This window comes from Numida meleagris, chromosome Z (assembly GCF_002078875.1).
Source record: "Numida meleagris isolate 19003 breed g44 Domestic line chromosome Z, NumMel1.0, whole genome shotgun sequence".
Lineage (NCBI taxonomy): Eukaryota > Metazoa > Chordata > Aves > Galliformes > Numididae > Numida > Numida meleagris.
In genome coordinates this window covers 28799290-28819591 of record NC_034438.1, presented here as the reverse complement: position 1 = coordinate 28819591, position 20302 = coordinate 28799290, and the positions used below count along the sequence as shown (strand labels likewise).

The 20302-nt window shown below is 37.1% G+C and overlaps 1 long non-coding RNA gene across 1 annotated transcript in view; it reads left to right on the top strand.

The window, feature by feature from the left end:
* LOC110390121 overlaps positions 1341–20302 on the top strand; it is a 53395-nt gene continuing 34433 nt past the window's right edge. Inside the window, exons 1-2 of the long non-coding RNA XR_002433577.1 lie at positions 1341–1586; positions 9681–9795. This is a non-coding gene — a long non-coding RNA (uncharacterized LOC110390121). The remainder of the gene's footprint in view (positions 1587–9680; positions 9796–20302) is intronic.

Below are 20302 nucleotides of genomic sequence, written 5' to 3'. Positions count from 1 at the left end.
GCAGGGAGCGCCAGCACTGAGTTACCAGCAGCCTGACAAAAAGCTCTGCGCACCTACTGCTCCTCTTGCAGGGGCCAGTCCAGGAGCATACAGCAAAGTGCAGCATCTTTACTTTGTCATCAGAAGTAAACAGCTCCTGGCTGAAAATACTGGGGATTTTGTAAAACACCTTAAACGAAAACACTGAATTCAATCTTTCAGACTCAGCACTGGCTTTGAGGAGACGAATGAAGCCTTAAGACTCACATTTATCATCCCCTAACATATCAAATTCAAGGAATAGTTTTTGCTTCCAGTTTTTTTATAGTGTAAGGAGTAAATTGTACCTAGCAGGTTTGTAACTCCTTTTAATTCCAGCAACTGCTTAGCTGCAGGCATATGAGGAAACACTAGTGGAGGAAGCTCTTGACATTGGTCTGACAGTGGCTTCTCAAATTACCAGAAAAGCTATAAGTTAAATAACATTGCTTATAATGCCTCACATGCATTTAACTTTATGGGTTAGGATGTGCAAGATTAAACCAAAGGAATTCTTATCTTCATTTACATTTGTCATTATAACCTCGAACATAAAAAGCAGTCTTCTTTTAAATTACATTGCAGTGTTTAATCTTAATCTAATGTTGTGGTTAAAGGACTGGGGGAAGGGAGATAGGAATTACTATTATTCAGCAGCCTGTCTGTTGGGCAGATTTCTTAACTGGTCTCAGAAGAGTAGCCTCAAACTGGGAATTACCTGTTTGAGGCCTTCAGATCACATTGAATGAGATAGGCATTATGACCAGTGGGCATAACAACTAAAGTATGTAACTGTTAACATCCTAGTTAATGTCAAAAATCCATTTGAGAAGTGACTTCAGATTGTTCCTGCTTGCCACACCTCCTTTGATGACCCAGAACACCATTCAAGAATCATAGTCATAGAATCATAGAACAGTCTGAGTTGGAAGTGACCTTAAAGATCATCCATTTCCAGTGCCCCGCCAGGGGCAAGGCTCACACCCACCAGCTCAAGCTGCCCAGGGCCCCGTCCAGCCTGGCTTTGGACATCTCCAGGGATGTTACATCCACAGCTTCACTGGACAGCCTGTGCCAGGGCCTCAGTACACTCCAAGTACATTTCTACCTAACATCTACTCTAAATCTCCTCTCTTCTAGTTTAAAACCTTTCTCCCCTTATTCTATCACTTTCAGAGTGTGTAAATAGTCAGTCTTCCTTCTGCTAAAGCTTTAAGTATTGGAAGGCCACAATGAGTTCATGAAGAAACTTCTCCAGGCTGAATAAGCCCAGTTCCTTCAGCCTTTCTTTGTAGGAGAGGTGCTCCAGTCCTCTGGCCATTCCTGTGGCCCTCCTCTGGGCCCATTCCAAAAGCTTCACATCTTTCTTGTCAAACCTGGATGTAGTCCTCCAGATGGTGCTGCACAAGGACAGAGCAGAGGTGGACAATTACCTCCATCACCTGACCGGCCACCCCTCTTTCTGATGCAGCCCAGTTTACAGTTGGCCCTCTGGGCTGCAAGGACACACTGCTGGCTCACATCAAGCACAGGAACTCAATTTCTTCTGGATGAAACTGAACTGGAAGGTAGGCTCCATGATCTCATCTTGCCTTAATTTAAAAATTTCTTGTCAAAGCAACTTCATTCTAATTTCATACTAACACAATTAGTATTGCAAACATATTTTTCCTATAAAAGCCAGGGCAATAAAACCTCAAAATCCTGAGGAGGCAAAAAATCTGTCTCAAATTCACCCAGTAAACTGGAAAGCTCTCTCACATAATGTATACCCAGGCAAGGTCACTTAGTGTCTGCAGGAAAGATAACTAATACGGTTTTCAAATGCTTCTACAGTATCTGAAAGCCTGGGAAAGAGAGTGTACGTCATCCTAAAACTGACCAGGACTTCATAATATGTCCATATTCCTTGCTGTTACTGTCCAGTCACTGATACCTGACAATTAATACTTTGAAAACATTCTTGTGGTGACCATATGCCCTAATCATACTCTAAGATGGATAAAAAGAATGTCTTGTACACCATCAGTTTGCCAACACTGGGCAAAGTTTTGCTAGCAGCTTCTCCTTCTCAGTGCACTTCTCTACTGCATCCATTCCTCTAGAGCTGCTGTTCTTTTCTCACTCTCTTGAAATACTTTAGAGGATGATTGAAGCTCCAAATCCTTTCTTACTCTAATAGCTGTGATTTGATTATTATTAACTAAAGGACTGCAGGCTCCTCGACTTTTGAAGTAATAGCTCAAAAGCCCAGAGACATCCTAGCCACAAATCTACTTAGGGTGGGCTGACTTTAAGGTGGGCTCTGAGTTTAAACACTGAGTAAGTCACAATCTAGAGGTGGTTTCAGCCAATTCCACAGATGCTGGAAATCCAGAGAGGACTTTGCCAGGTTTAACATAGAGCACAGTCCTACCTACAGCCTTATTTATCTGCTTTTTACTTCTTTCTACCCTCTCACTTTGCTCTGTGCCTCAACATTTGCTAGCTGTACTGCAGAACATGCCTCTGTGCACAAATCCTCCCAATCTGATGTCCTCAGAAGCCCCAGCACCACATGAGTCTCTGGCGACCTTGTGTGCAGTCATCGCCGCAAAAGCCACAGCCATGAGCCTCCTTCTGATGTGCTAAGGAGCAGTGTGACCACCTGAGCCATCAGCAAGGCTGGAGGTGCAGCTGCAGAGCATGTGAAGGGAGCAGCTGCTTATTCAGCAGCAGCTGAAGGAGCCAGTCAAGCTGCAAAAGAAGCTTCTGTTGTTTTAGCAAAAATCTGCAAGCTGATCTTTTCATATTTAGTGATGTATACATATACTGATAAGTAAAGAGAATATAGAGGGCATGGGAAAGAAATCACTTGAAAATCTCTAGAGGTATTTCATGTTCTGTACATATACATGATCTAAAAAACCTATCTTTTTAGAGTACTTCTAAACTTAGACTGTAGACTATGTTTCCCTTTCTGAGCTCAGTACACATAATAATGTTCTGTGCTAGGAGTTACACGTATTACTCAGAAAAAGAAAAAAAAAATTTTGAGCACAGCACCATCAGACCCATTCTTGATTTTCCTAAAACAAAATTAAAAATTGTAAATCCAGAAATCCAAATAGGTAGTCTGTAGGATTTAATAACTGTCTCTGTAGGATAACTTAAATACTGTTATGTTTCCTAAGGATTAAATAATTTTATTGTCTTTAAGTAAAGCAGTTTGTGTTACAAGAAAATTTGTCATTTCAAGTTCTGTTGATGCTTTGTTTCCAGTTTAGTTCAGTTTTCTTTCAGGAAACAAAGCCAAATATCTTCTTTAGCAGGAGATTTCCTATCATTTGACTTACTGATTAATAATAATAAGAAGATAGCAGATAACACATTTTCAGCTATTGACTTCATAGTAATTCTTAAAAACTAACTTCTGCCCATTGAGATAGACTAACGTGTAAACTTGGCTTAGGGATATTTGTAGACTACACTGTTGTAGGATTAAACTACCAATGAATAACTCAAATTACTAATTTAACCAAAAATGAAGTCAAATCAAAATCCACACACACATTTTCTTCATTTCCTCAGTAGCCTGTTTATTTTATTCTCTGCTTCTCATGATGACTTTTTTTTTCAAAGCCAAAAGACTTTTGTGTATCAGACATATTACAATGTGTTCAAGTTAACCAAATTGCACAACCGCCCATGTCAGAAGTTCAGGAGAAAATGAAATCTATTGTCTACCCAGGGGCAATTCAGAGTATAAGGCTCTCATGCAAATTTATCACCATGGCAGGAGAAAAAGCAGATGACCAAACACAGCCAGGGTACACCAAGGGTATAACTTGTATGTGTGGAAGGGCAATTTAATTTGTCTTTGGTTTTTATGAATTGCAAGCATAGATATATTTGCACAGAAATGCATGATCATTTTAAAGCAATTAATTAAGCATGCAATTCATATGAAAACAATTTATTGTTGGACATTATCTAGGCATCCAAAATGCAAAGCAATTTCTGTGCTTTCTAATTTGTGGACATCATTTATTTTGATTGTGCAATTAGGAAAGTAGATTAATTAATTTCTGTCTTTCTACAAGAAGCAAGGAAAATTCTGCAGCCAAGATGTCAACACTATCAGAAAAAAAGAAGAAAAAAAAAGTATTAAAAAAAAGAAGCCAAGAGAATGAGGTGCACACAACACTGAAAAGAAATGCTCCAGGCAAACAAAGCTTCTACATACCAAAATAGAGAAAATAAAAATCCTGATTCTAGGGAGCAAGAGCTAAGCTAAAATATGTCACTTAAAATCTCACTATGGGAGAAAAAATATAGTCAATGCCAAATCTTAGAAACACGAATATAACAAATAAAGGAGAAAAGATCATCTAGCTCAGAGCTACCTAATGGACTCACTGGTTCAGAAATGTTTTATGTGGTTCTCATTAGAGCTCACTGGACCATTTTCAGCTAAATACATTTTCATTGAAATAAATATTTCACAGAAGCTGGAACATTTCATAGAGTTATATTGATTTCAATGCAATTTCCAGCTAGAGAAAAAAAATAATAGGAGACTACCAAAATAAAAACCACAACCTTTGCTGTCAAAATATGGACTTTTCAGCACAATGCTACATAGGAAAAAAATATTTAAATGTCTCAGCTTAGCCCCAGTACGTAAACTGGAACTAACTGCTGGAAGGTTGCTGAAAGGAAAATTATCATCCTTCAACCCACTCTGACCCTGCCCCTTGATTCCTTTCTGTGTCATGAAAAGCATTTTCATTCCAGCTCAGCTGAGGAGGCACACACCTGTACCTGTGACATTGTTGACAGTCTCTCTAGCTGTTATAAAAATATGTTCTGTAAGAGCTGGATAGAAAGCTTCCCACCATATCCTCTGTCCCCTAATGTCCTTTTGCCAAAGCAGTTCAGTTCCTTGCTTTCTTGTTGACACTTCTATCCCCTGCAGAGTAATCCCACACAGTCTTTGGAGGCTGAATAACATCCTGCATTATCCTGCATTAAACACAAGAACAATGACTTACATGTAGCTCAGAACTCACTCATGCCCAGCATGACAAGGTTTGAGTTCAGGAAAAGTTAACCATTACCAAATCAAACTCAGAAGTGCTTTGGAAGTAAATGAGCTCATGTTAGCCTTTTAGGTCCAGGGCATGTGTTAATCATCTAACTGGGAGCATCTGTGACTCACAGATTAAATTCTTTTTCTAGATGTAATTGGTCCTATGAACTGCTTCCATCCCAGCAGAAACCACAAACTCAGTTATCAGCTTTCTTCAGTCCTCTTCATCTCCATTTATCAGTACAAGGAAGGTGCCTTTGCAAAATAAACACAGGAATAACACTCAGTGCTAGGAAAAAGAGAATTTTTCCTCTGTTTCTTTTGTATTTTTCAGTCCTCCAGGCATTCAGAATACATATGTACAATCACTACATTTTCGAGTGGTATAAGTTATTTCCAGCTCCACCTATTCTGTCTCTATGCTGCTGTTTGACTTCAGCTGAAGACATGGCTATCTACTGATGCCATTCTTGCGTATCCTGTTGGTGCTATACTACAGCCCTTCTCTTCAGCTCATTTTTTGTAACTGATCCTTATTTATGCTCAGAAACAAGAAGCACATCACTCTTTCTTAACCTGTGGAACATGAAACTGGCTTCTTGAAGATCTCTAATATTTTCCAGGACAAGCATTGCTTGGCTGCAATAAATTTGGAGTGTATCCTCCCATGTGCTGACAGGACCTGATATTCAGAGTTTGGGAGAGCTGGCAAAATCCAAACTGAAATGGGGCAAGGAGCGGAACACTTGAGAATTTGAATTTTAAGACTGCAATCCAAAGTATGGCCTCAATCAAAAGATCAGAGTTCATATTTCAGCTCATACACACAGTGAGATAAAAAAAGATAACATGGAAGAGCTCATTAAAAAAAAAAAAAAAAGACATGCACATATTTAACCAGAGATAAGTCTGTCAATGTGGAATGCAAATTTCAGTGCAGAGTAAAAATGGCCGTTTCTTTCTGCTGAAGAGAGAAAGGAGGAGGAGTGAAGGTGACTATATATAAGAAGCAGAAAATTTAGCATAGCACAACCATGAAAATTAATGCTGGAAGCAAGGAGAGGGACAAAAAGGATCTGAAGAAGTAGTGATAAGGCTCAAGAGGAGGAGTTATTATAATGTACACGGAGGAGGAGAAAATGGGAAGAGAACTATAACACAGAAAGAGCTAAGCTGGTGAAACTCACGAGTGTTGCATGCCACAGGATCCTGAAATAGATCATTTAGGATTCCCCCACAGCCTTAGCAAAGCAATGTCAAATGACAATCATTACATTTCACCTAAGTGATCACTGACATTAAAAGACATACACAGGCAGAAAAGCAATGCATAGGAAATTACTTGGGTTTTCAACATGAAAGGAATTCTTTGTATAGGTCTTTGTACATAACATGGAGTAATTTCACTGAAACAAAAAATAAAAAGCAAGAAAGTGTGAAAGTGGTACCTGTAATTACTCATTTGCTATAATGCTAAATTTTGTGTGGAAAACGAATAAATTATGGTCTTGTTTCTCCACCATGTGTCATCTGAAATCCGAATAATGTGACAATTGAAGGAGTAACTGAAAGGAGGTACCTGTTCCAAGATTGCAGTGTAACAAAATATTTAGAAAAAGTGAGTACTGCAACTCCAGGAAATGGAGTGTAAGATCTGGTTACTGTACCTGCATGAGATCACCTTGGCTAGCTAAACTAATGTGGTTCTGACCATCAGTAGTAAGAAAGGTTAAACACTAAGTTTAGTCCCCACATTTCCCAAAGCAAAAAATGTTCTTAGTCACTCAACACTTCCATAGTGTCATATACAGCCCGAGCTGGGAATTTTTACTACCCAATAAATCATATAATAGGTGTTATTATTTCTTTCTGTGTAGGATGGAAGGACTTTGTTTTCTACAGAGTCCACAAATAATAAGCCACTAATAAGCTATACTTATCATTAAATATAAACTATTGTCTTTAATTATGATTATAAAGGCTAGCTCCTTGTATATGAATTAACAGTGTTCAACTATGATGAACGTCGAGACCATTCTGCAGTTTTGGAGATGAGTGGAAGAAGTTATCAATCATAGGCAACTGACAGGTGACACTGCTCCTCTTTGTAGGTTGAGAGTGAAAAGAAGTAAGCACCATCTGTAGCCCTAGAATTTCAGACGCAGAAAATCTCAAAAAATCCATTTCTCTTGCAACGCAGCATTGTTATCTTCGGAACTGTGAAGACACAGAGTTGAACGTGCTACTTCATTCAGTTGTAAGGAAGAACACAGGTTCAGCAAGGCCTTTTGCAGATCAGTATTAGAGAACTACAAAACAGAAAAGAGGGGAAGAAAGAAGACGTTCAACATGAGCATTTTTTGTGTTACTTTTGCAGGATAATAATGCATGAATGCAGTGGGGACAGAGATGGAAGACATGAAGGGTGGATGCTGGCCTCAGAAAATCTAGCTTGTAAAACTTTTAAAATAGTTTTTATCAGATAGGAACAAAATCCTGTTTCCTCAGACAGACACAGATTCATTCAATTCTTTAAATTCATCTGCAGTGGAGGAAAAGAATATTATATTACATTCGGACCAACATGGAGTAATGAAAATATTAATAGTATACTCGAAAATACTTAAATTACTTTTCTAAAAGAAGGAATATCATTCATCTTAGGTCATTTAATATATTTATTTATGATATACTATTATTAGAACTTACACATGGAAATTATGGTTTGTGATCAATAACTAGTTAATGCACATTTCTGTGTTTAAAATTGATAATGCTAGGCACATATTTCCAGCTCATAATTGATGCTGCCCCCAAACAGCTTTCTATACAGCCTTTCTTGCCTATTTTTCATCACTCTGATATTCAATTTCTTGCATATATTACCACTTGCATGCATAGAAATAAGTTCAGCTGCTTGGGGAGGCTCCTAAGCATGAACATTTTCAAACTACCTCAAAATGATAATGGTTTAAAACTTTAACAAGATACCTGAAGAAGTAGCACTTAGGTTGTTCTGTATTAAATATTTTTCTGCTGTATTTTGTGTTGTGGTCACTTAGAACAGTAATAGAAGGCAGTCATGATGGGCTACTGTAACTTAGAATGTAAGACGGACTTGACAAAATTCTGCAGTTCCTAAAAAGGGATTAATAGTTCAGTTGCTGTAGCCTCATTTTACAGATGGGACTCTGAAGCAGAGACAAAATAAAACTCACCTTAAACCAGAAAAAACCTGTGTGGTAGAACCAAGAATTTAATCCAAAGATTGTCCATTGTTCTGTCCCAATGTTTTACTGCCCTTCTCTACACTGACATCTCTGCTTGAGCTAACAAGCCTGGAAATCAGCTGGAAAGATTACTTCTACATGGACTAGATTTTTCTTTATTTCCTCCATCAAGAATCTTAATTACAGTTATTGAATTGGGTATTTGCTAAAGAAAGTTGGTAACTTAGATCAGTTCCTCTCTAAAAGATATGCAAGGAACTTTCTGGTACTCAAAAATATTTGAATTTTCTTTCTCTGCTAATAAACTATGATGCTCAGGGCTTATATTCATGAATAAATAGATAAATAAATAAAACAAAAACTGTAAAGCTTTTAAAGATAAATTTAAAAGAATGTAAGTAGTATTTGCCTTTTTTTTTGGGGGGGGGGGGGGGGAGGGAGAGAGGGAAAATCAAATCTTTCATTCATATATAGAGTTCCCAGAGTTTTCACAACGTCAGCTTCTAAGCAAAGGAGTACACCCAAAGGAAGCCATTTTCTTGGTTACTCCCTTGAGAAATCATTACTACTCTCTTCCACAATAATGTTAACTAGAAATTGCAAGAAGGCAACCATGATAGAGGGTCGTAACAGTGAAGCAAACAAGAGATACCTGAAGAGCAATTCTGCGCTGAATGAGAAGATGAATCTTTGAGAGAACATTCACTGAGATGAATGTTATGAATATACATTGTCATGAAGTACAGATGATGTAAATGTGTTACAGGAATTCCCCTGGCTTCAGTTCTGACAAGAGGGTTGTTTAAATGCTTTTTGGGGATGCATGAACATTTCCATTTTGACTTCAGAGGTAATTTGGGGATCATCAAAGAAGGTCTCAAGCCTTTAGTTCTGCAGTTTTGCCTTCTTTTTTTTTTTTTTGGTTGGTTGGTTTTTTTGTTAGGGTTTTGTTTTATTTTTTTTTGCTTTTTTTTTTAATTGTTGATGATTGGTTGGTTGGTTTTTGTTTTGTAATTTACAAGGAATACATAAATTCAGTATATTTTGGGGTGAATACAGTACTAGTAAATCTTATTATCATTTGCTGACTACAGACATACGCAAGTGGAAGCATTTATTGCATTTTACCTGATGCCAGACAGCAAAGGGAGTTGTGGTGTAGTCTTTGCCTACATGCTAATGTTGCTATAGTGTCAGGCATTAGTAGTACCATTATATTGAATTTGTAAGGTCTTTTTTTATCTTTTCTTGTTAAGTGAAGCATTGATGAGTCTCTTTGTGACATTTTGCTCTGATGTAATTTCTCTGCGGGTAAGAATCTCTGCACTTACTGAGCTTGTTTTCTTCCTTCTTTTCTTTAGCTAGTCATTTTGAGCACACTGACATCCTTGGAGGCAGTCACAAATATAAAGATGAACACTTCAGAAAAGTCATAATGCCTGTAAAATGTTTTCAACCACTGCTAACAGTGGACTGGTGAGTATACTGCTAAACAAATAAGGTATTCTAAGAAAATAATCTGTAAAAACAGTATTTCTCCTTTTCTACTCAATCTTTATTTGAGTCTATTTATTCTTCTGTAAAACAAGAGAATTTGTCAGTATAGCTTGTTAGATAAAAGATTTCATTTGACTCTATAAAACAACCCTTTCACCGGGAACTCTACCCTGCTTGGTAGCAGTTGTAGTCTTTGAGATTCACCATAAAATATTTCTAGAAGATGGCTTCCAATTTCCTTTTATTTGACTCTGTATATCAAAGGCCACACCTGAGTGATTTTTATAATTAAGATCTCTGAAACTCTCATTCATGTTGATCTCTCAGCCTCGGATATTTCATGCTCCATAATTTCTTTACTAAAATATGGCTCCCAGAATTGAACATGTAGGTTCCAGTTATGCTCCCACTAATGCCCAGTGTTAACCAATTTACAATGTCAAGTCCTCTGTCTTTTAACTCCATCCAAAGATTGCTCAAATAGCTTTGGTGTATTATTTATGATTAACCCTGTTTCTCAAGGTGCATTTTTTATCTCCCTACCATTCATTTGTTAGGTTGTTTCTTTTTTTTTTTTTTTTTTTTAAGCCTGCTGGTATATCTTTTTGCCTTCAGCCAAGTGGATGACCTAAATAAGTTCGAATCTATATTTTATGCTGATTTTTCCTCTCTTTTTGCAACCAATCTGATTTTTTTTAGAAAAAGTATTTTCTCTTATTTGCTTAGCTATTAGTAAGATTAATTTCCATACTATATATGTTGGACATGTATAACGGCAATGAAACTAGACAGATTCACTATATAGTGAAAAATATTTTTGCCAATGTGCAGATTGGTAAATATAAAATAATACATGTATATATCTAATTTAGAGATGCCTGCTTGAAAGGAGTAGGTGTTTATATAAGCTGATGCTGACAGTTGGACAAAAATCATGTCCAATCATGTGAGATCTGATAGTCAGAAGCTATAAGACTAACGAAAACTTAAAGGGATATAGGCAGCAATGAAGTTAGAGGACATTAATTCCACAGAACTCCTAAACAAAGCACAAGAATGATGTGCTTTTTCAGCAAGATCATAAAATGGAACAGCAGAAAACTCCCCTATATACTTTTTTAAATATAGGAGCTCAGACAAAGCAATTACTACATTTTTCTGAGGCCACTACTATAGATTTCATACTCAGGCACTAAATGTTAAAAAAATTGCTTTGACATGAAATATTTAATCTCGTAAGTGATAAACTGGCCTCAAAATGAATCGCACAAAAACAAATAAATAAATTAATAAAGAGGCTGATATTGGAGGGAAACTCTGGGTGTAATCTTGTTTAAACCCACTAGTCCAGCAGGCACACCTATAGCCAGTTGCCCAAAACATGTCCAAATGGCTTTTGAGAATCTCCAAGGAGAGAGACTCCACAGTCTCTCTAGTCTCTAGGCAACCTGTGCTAGTGCCCTGTTACTGACACAGTACAGAAGTGCTTCCTGATGTTTTGTTCCTGATGTTCTCACCAAAATTCTTGTGTTCCAGTTTGTGCCCACTGCCTCTTGTCCTGGATATGGGAACACTGAAAAGAGCCTTGCTTCTTTACACCCTCCTTTCAGTTAAGCATTGAGAAGATTGCAGAATAATACAATCATTTAATGGTATGGGTTGGAAGGAACCCCACTTTCAATTCTTTTCCACATTTCACTAACTGGGTTGCTTGAAGCCTTACTGAACCTGGCCTTGAACACTTCCAGGGATAGGGAACACATCATTTCCCTATGCAACCAGTTCCAATGCCTCCTCAATGTCTGAGGAAATAATTTCTTCCTAATTTCTAATCTAAATTTATCCTCTTATAGTTTAAAGCTCTTATCCCTTGTCTTATCAATACAGCCCTTCTCCTTAGAGCTGCTATTGATCTATTCGCCTCTCAGCCTGTATTTGTGCTTGGGATTGCCCCAGCCCAGGTGCAGGGCCTTGCACTTGCCTTTTTTGAACTACACTGAGTTTTAATGGGCTCACTTCTCAAGCCTGTCAAAGTCCTTCTGGATGGCATCCCTACCCTCCAGAGTGCTGACTACACAATGCAGTTTGGTGTCTTCCACAAACTTGCTGAGAGAGCACTCAATAGCAGTGTCCATGTAAATGACAAAGATTTTAAATAGTGCCAGTTCCAATACTGACCCCTGAGGACTGCCACTCATCACTGACCTTCGTTGAACCTTTGACCACAACTCTTTGCGTGCAACCGTGCAGCCAATTCCTCACTCATGGAACGGTCCATCCTTCAAATCTGTATCAATCCAATTTAAAGACAAGGATGCCATGCAGGATAGTGTCAAATGTTTTGAACAACCCCAGGTAAATGATGTCAGTTGTTTTTCCCATATCCACCAACACTGTAACCCTGTCATAGATGGAGTCACAAAATGTTATTCCCCAAACCCTTTCTCCAGGCTGAATAGTCCAGGCTCAGCCTTTCCTTGCAGAGAGATAAGACCCTTCATCATCCTTGAGGGACTACTGGATTCTCTCTGATATGTCTATGTGTCTTGTACTGGACAGCCCAGAACTCAACACAGTACTCCAGTTGAGGGATAGAGTATTCAAGAGGGTTCAGAAACCATCTTTTCTGAGCACTTAAGCCAGGTGTGCCCCACTTTAGTTATTCCTACCACCCATTTCTATCATGATCTTTGGCTCTCTTATATCTCTCAGAGGCTCACTGATTCTGATTTAAATTATCTTGACAGCAGACTACACAGCTCGCTGTTTCTGCAGATAGATCAAAAGAGCATATGCTGTGTAATCTTTATCTCAAAATAATTTAGAAGAGAAAATATCATCCTTAATTAAAATCATTAACATGGTCTCTTTTGCTTTATCTCACAGCTGTGAGATAAAGACCAGATGAGATATACATTATGGATACAAAGTTAGGAAAAAAGTTCAAGAATATTTGGTTAAGGAGTAAACATGCAATCAATCTTCAAAAAATGTAGCGTCTAGGAAGAAACGAGTAGCTATGTTTCAATATTTATTCAAGATCCATTTTTTCCTCATAAAGAGATTTAATAATTTAAAGAAATTAAAATATAAATGCATTTTTAAAAGTTCTCAGACCATGTGTCTGAAATCGTTTAATTACAGGAAATACAAGTACAGCTGAGTTTCATCACAATAAGACCAAAGGCTTTAATTATACCAAAGCATTTCAGGCCCTTTCAAGTTTTAGCTATTTGTATTATGACAGATAAAAAAGGAAGCCAAAGTGCCACTTACGCATGAGATCTTGGTAATGGTAGGGAAAATAACTGGTGAAAGATGTCCAAGAGTCCAAGTTGCCATAGCTTTTATCATAGCAGAAGAAAACAATGAATCATTGGTTTGTTACTCTGACTGGGGAAAATCTTTCCTTGTTTCTACATCCAGCAATTTTTACCATCTCTAGTGCATATGTCAGACTCACATCATGAGGTATCTGGTGAAGAATTTTCTCTGCCACAGTCAACACAGATAAGACTAGTGCAACAGGCCATCTGGGATAGCAGTGACTCAGGGAACACTCCAGTGTCCTCACGGGCAGATAATTCATCATAAACACTCTCTACAGCACTTTACAAAACAGACTGAAAACACACCTGTATTGGAAAGAAAGAGGCATCAAGGAGAGGCAGGACAACATTGCCACTCCGGATAGCACTGGTAAACTCACTATTTGAGCACGATAGTACTAAGGACAGTTTTCAACTGTAAGAATGATGTAGAAACCTTTGAGAAAGAGCTGTGAGAGAAGATGAATAAGCACAAATAAGCTTTGAAATGAAAAATGTTTTTTGTGCTGTAAGCCATCATTTTATTAGTGAGTGTTTACATGAAAGTAGTAAATGGGTATATAAAAACATCAGTAAAATGTCATGAAAACATGACAGCCAGCCACAAAAATGTACAAAACTGTAGTCTCCCTTGTCAGTGACTATAATCAGATTGAGTCACTCTGAATAAGATCAAAGTTTCTTCTAGCCTAAATTCTGTCTCTAACAATGTCTTTAGGAAATGTTTTCAGAAAGACTAGAATAATAAGAAAAGAATATGTTGTGTTTCCCCGGAGAACTTTTCCAGATGTCAGTGGCTCAGAATGACACATCTTCAAACATACAAACAGTATTTCTTACATAGTGAGGATGGATAGGCATCATTCTTCTACAATTCCACAATGATATATCAAATGATTTAACAGCTGGAGGCATGGAGTACGCTGATGCATAATCGTAAGGAGAAATCTTTGATTGGAGGAAGCATAGACTGGTATTTCTGTATGGTTTCTTTTAGAAAAAAAATGAAGTTTTCTTCCTAATTCTAATCTTAGAACACTTGAGAGAATAACTAATGACAATTTCTTGTACACCTAATTTAAGTTTTAAAGTTTAGATAGAAGTTTCTTCTTGTTTTTCCCAACAGAACAAATTTAGGGATAGCATTTTTTGCCTCATTTTCTAAAACATATTAACATTCACGATAATGCTTTTTCAGCATCCCATTTAGAAAACAATACCTCCTTCTCATAAAATAGAGGGTTCTGTTTAATTTGTAGTGCAGTCCTGTATACATTCCATTGAGCCAAACCTCATCATACATAATCATATTCTATTGTGCATATCCAATACCCTGCCATAGGCAACATATTTTGTTTACTATGGTGCAGCATGCATTTGAAAAGAGATACAAAGAGAGGGTGTTTTTGATATGAACAAAGTAATTTATTTATAAAAGAAAGCATAGGCTTGCATGATTCACAAAAGTACAGTTATTAGATGATCAGAAAATCTTTCTTATGCTGTGGAGCTTTCTGAAAAATCCTTCAGATCATCAAACCCCAGTCACTTAACACTTGTAAATTAGGGGAAGTGTATTACAAAATTTTGAGAGTTTTCAAGTAAACCTTGAAGTTCATTATCTTAATGGTATTTATTGTAAATCAAAATGACCTTGTAGTATATCTGAAGCACCTTTCAGAAAAACTAGTTTTATTGTAAATACAGAAATCTTTTTTTGTCCCCAAATTATTCAAAAAGTCATACATTAGATATAAGGTATACCTATGCCTGTGCCCCAAGTGAGCAAACTCCCAAAGGAACAACGCATCTTTCACTTGATTCTGGCATTTTCTTGAAGTCATAGAATCATAGAATCACCAAGGTTGGAAAAGACCTCCAAGATCATCTAGACCAACAGACCACCTACTACCAGTATCTCCCCCCTAAACCACATCTCTTAATACAACATCAAATGGATGGTGACTCAATAAATTTTCTTAATATCTAACCTGAATCTCCCCTGGCACAACTTGAGGCCATTGCCTCTAGTCCTGTTGCTAGTTATGTGGGAGTAAAGGATGAAACCCAACTTGCCACAAACTTTCAGGTAGTTGTAGAGTGTGATAAGTTTTTCCCTGAGAGCCTCCTCTTCTCCAAACTAAACCGCCCCATTTTCCTCAGCCGCTCCTCATAAGACTTGTGCTCCAGATCCCTCACCAGCTTTGTTGTCCTTCTCCAGACATGCTCCTTGATGTCCTTCTGGTAGCGAGAGGTGCAAATCTGAACACAGTTCTCAAGGTGCTGCCTCACCAGGGCAGAGTACAGAGGGACGATCGCTTCCCTGCTCCTGTTGTCAACACTATTTCTGATGCAAGCGAGGATGCTATCGGCCCCTTGTCTACCTGGTCACACTGCTTGCTCACATTTAGCCAAGCATCGACCAACACAACAGGTCCATTTCTTCCAGAGTCTTCCAGCCACTCTGCCCTAAGCCTATAATCATACCTGAGGTTGTCGTGGCTGAACTGCAGGACCCAGCACTTGGTCTTCTTGAACTTCTTCACTGGTATCAACACACCTGAATTCAGAGTCTTTGTGCTGGTGTCATCCAGAGGGGAATTCAGCCTTCTGGCTTTGTGTTTCATTCCTGAATAAGAGACAAAATCTTAATAAAAGCTGAATAAGAGGAAAAAATCTTAAGTAGAACAGTTTAAGTGTAGTCTCCTAACCTAAATGGAGCATATTAACTTTCAGAGATGTTCAAGTACACACACTTCCCACTGAAGTCAATTAGCTTGATTTTATGCACAATTTTTTTGCCAGTATAATACAACAGGAATTATTCTGTGTATCATCAGTGAGAGAGGGAAGCCATGTCAACACTAACTCACTTTATAAAAATCTTTTGCTTAGGAACCTCAGCTGATACAAAGCAGATTCTTATTTCCAGTTATTCATAACTAGCTATCAGTACAAAGAGGGACAACTAATCCCATCTGCACTGTTCAACCTTGTAAGACAACTTTACTACCACATATTTACACAAAAAGTGCAGTTTTCCTTTGCATGTGACCAAGACAAAAGGAGATAACAAGCACACCAGACTCTGTTTAATCACATATTCAGTGAGAAAAGGAAGGAAAGAGAATGGCAGTAAAGAAAAACTTGATCTTAATAGTAAAATAGTAAAATTCAGGGACTTAATTTGTGCCTCTGGCTAGGAGTAAACCTCAGTTTGTCTATTGTGTACTGCTGTTCACATTGAAACTAAATCCCACTGTAAGGCTTTATCACAGTGAAGGATATTTGGCAGCACAGGTATTTTAAATTTTGCTCACATGATGAATGATCTCTAATACTACTACTTTTCAAAAATGTTCATCAATATATACACACAGATAAGAAACTGAAATAAAGCAATATTGCAGACTGAGGCACATTGAAGCACTGAAAAGTTTTTAATGCACCTGTATGGAATTGTTAAATTAATAACAAGTTTTATGTTATAGCATCTACTGCCCCATTCCACCCCTCTATATATTTTTATACTTTCAACAAACAAGAATTAAAAATGCAGGTACGATTTCCGGACATAACTGTATATAATTGTACAGACACTCATCCTGTGAAGCTTTCAGGCAATTAAGTTACTTTCAGTGTAATATGTTGTGGGTAAAGGGTTCCTTGCTGCTGTTTCAGAATTATCACCTTAGGTTCTGTATTTTGCTATATATGTAAGGACTTCTGTATACATTTCCGAATCTTTCAACACTTTTCACAAAGTCTCACTTTTTAACAAGGTGCAGGTCTTCAGAATAGGAGACTTTAATTTGAATAAGTAATGTTGAAGATAACAGGAAAAAATCATCACAAATTAATTAAAATGTCTTCTTTTGTTTGGAGTGATTAATAATACATAAGGAAACCAGGTTTTACATAATTCATCAATCTGACGTAAACTGGCACTCTCCAGTTCGACCAAGTGGAAACCCAGCTACTCTGTGACACCTGAAAAACAGCTCTGAATTGATGCAGTGCATCCTTCTGCCACTGGACTTAAAGTCGTATGGATTCAATTTGTCATATAATAATGAATTTTTGAGGGTGGAAAGGGCAAAAAAGCAAAAAAAGTGATGCTGAGTTTAAAATTTTTCTGTTGTTTTAAGTGCAAAACCTAGAAACCCAGAAAATGCAAAGGTAACACACTAGACGTTAAAGGTGGAGAAGAACATAGATAATTTATCCTGTGGCCATAAAACTAAAGAATTTTTCCTACAGAGCTTTAAATTTCTATATGTATTGTTCACCGGCAGTTCTTCAGAAGTCACAACAGAGCACAAGGGAAAATCTACCTCCTTATCTCAGTGCATTCTGATAACTCCTTTTCTGCTGGTGCGTAGCATTGCCCATATCAGCCAAGGACACCCACATTAGTCAATCCTGCTGTGAGCAGGATTGCCAGCACCTCCTGCCACCACCAACCTGCTCAGGTGCCTGTCCCCAGCAGCTGGGTCCCTCTCTGTGCAGTACATCATCTTCTTTGACACCAAACACATTTTTTAGCATTCACTGAAACCTGAAATATACCAGCCAAATTTAAAATTCTGGCAAGATTCAAACTCATTAGCATAATTTTTGAAACAAATATTTTAAAATAAGCATTAGCAAATGCTTTAATCACAATTCTTTATTTAAAGTGTATATGAAAAACACACGGCATTGGTTATATTTGATTAGCTTTCTGAAAACTCACAAATCTTTTCCACTGAGAGTTGGTCTTTATAAATACCTGTTACAGAGTGCAATTTAGCTATTCTCTGTTTTCTGATTAATGTAGTATTTGTATTTGCTCATCTTGGAATGTAAATACTTTGATTGTCATTTTTGGACTAAAGAATATAACATATTTTTCTTCCTATTTCCAGCCAGCCATGCTTTGAGTAAAGACACCCTAAAGATAAAAACCTGGCAGTTAATTCTCTTAACATTTGGAATGTTTTGAACTATTGAGATGGTCTTCCTTTCAAGGCAAAGACTTTTTAATATTGATATTATTTATATTATTATTACTTATGCTTAACCGTTACATCAAAAATCAAATGCAGATTCTATCTCAGTGTAGTCTGAAATCCAGTCTTAGAAAAAGGAGCTTGCTTCTGCGAGCACCTGTTCTTCTCCCTTTATTTAATGATAATTTCTCCACATTAGTTTAGCTTGATCATTTATTTATGCTCATAGATATTCATATTCTAAGTGTCCCTTTATATGTAATTACAGTTTGACAAGACATTATTTTCTTGCAGAAGGTAAACTTAAGAAAGTTCAGCACCTCAGCTAATTGAGTCATCAGTTTAAGCCTTCTGTTTCTTAACTGATTGTATCTATAATGTGGTACAACTTTTCTGAAAATTTTCATTCGCAAAATTCTTCTTTCACACAACTTCTCCTGTTGAACTGCATTTTTCTGGGATGGTAGGCATCATAAAAATACTGTCTGGTTATAAACAGCAGTAACTTTAGGATAACATTAGGAAATAGTGCTGAAATGTATTCTTCTTCAGGTACTGGAATGGGCCAGTGGTCAAGTCTTAACATATTATAACCCAAAATCTTACACTTGTTACAACAAAATACATCATTACCATAGCACAATCAAGAGCTGCACTGTTACTATGATGATGTGCAAATCACAGAGAAATATCATTGAGTTATCAGTGATAGACTCATCTACTGATAATACTTTTCCTTTATATATTTGCTTAAAACTGAGATGTACGCTCCGAATTCCTGTAGTTAGTTTTATCTCACTGTATGATTATCCTGTTTCCTTCCACCTAAAAAAAATAAATAATGGTTCCATAAACTTTGGATCACCTTGCATGAGTCTATTGTTATCTGTAGGTCTGTGAAATTATTCAAAATATGTGGACCAGAGCAATTAATTCACGGATAGATTATTTTTTCAATGTAAATCCATACCTTTGATCCTCAGGACTAATATAGTCTTTGCACCCACTGAAACTGTACTGAAAACAGAAAACAATATTCAAGTAGATAAGAAAAGGCAGCAAGAGAATTTTTTTTTTCTTTAAGATAGAGGTGCTTGTTGTTCTATTGCTTTTAATTCTGGTACTCTTGTCTTTCACACAGGGCCTTCAGTTTCAGTATTAAATATTGATGTCTGGAGGCATACTGTCAGGCTCTATTGAAGACTTTTTTACAATAAATAATCAGGATTTGCTTTAAGCACATCCTAAGGCAGTTTTGCATAAACAAGCATCCTGCCTCAAAAAGCTGGAGAAGAAAATAATCTCCCTTGTCCCTTAAATAGATAAACATTTCTAATTTTCCTACTGAAAACAGAAAATGCTTTATCTATCTTAACTCAGAGCAGAGGTGTTTCATTCATGGAATCAAGGCATTTACTTTTTATTTCTAAAACAATTAAAAAAATGTCTCTGTCTTTTTTTGCTCCTATCTCCCTTCATCCTGGCATTGTCAAGTCATGCAATATACATGTTAGCCTCAAAGTCCTCTGAGCAATAAAAGACTTTTTGTTGAAAAATAATTGAACTCTTTTTTTAGCAACTTATCTCGTTAATTTTTCATTGATTAAGTCCCTTACAGATGGAAATTATTCTTTCCTGCAAATCAAAGATGGTAAAGTAGAAAGATCTTGCAGGGTAAATGCATGACTTGATATAGATATACATATATGTTTAGCTCAGACTGGATGGGACTCTGAGCAACTTGATCTAGCTGTAGGTGCCTCTGTTCATTGCAGAGGAGCTGGACTAGATGACCTTCAGAGGTCCCTTCCAACTCAAAGAATTCTATGATTCTGTACAAAAAGCTTCAGAAACTACAGCTGACACCAAAACTGAGCACTTTTCTCCCTTTTCTTTGATTTTAGTTCCAACAGACAGTCTCAGAATACAAAAAATCAAGTTTATTGTAGTTCTCAGATGAGAGTGGCAGAAACTCCTTCTAATCCTCCGTTATCCTCAAATTGACTACTGCCTGACATTGTCAGTTCTGAGCACTGCACATACCCACAAACTCTGAAGACTGAAAAAATATTTCATTCTAATAAAGAAAAAAATGTAACTGGACCAGCAAGGACATTAACAGAGTCTTCTCAGAGAAGGGGAAATTACCTAAAGATCTATATATGA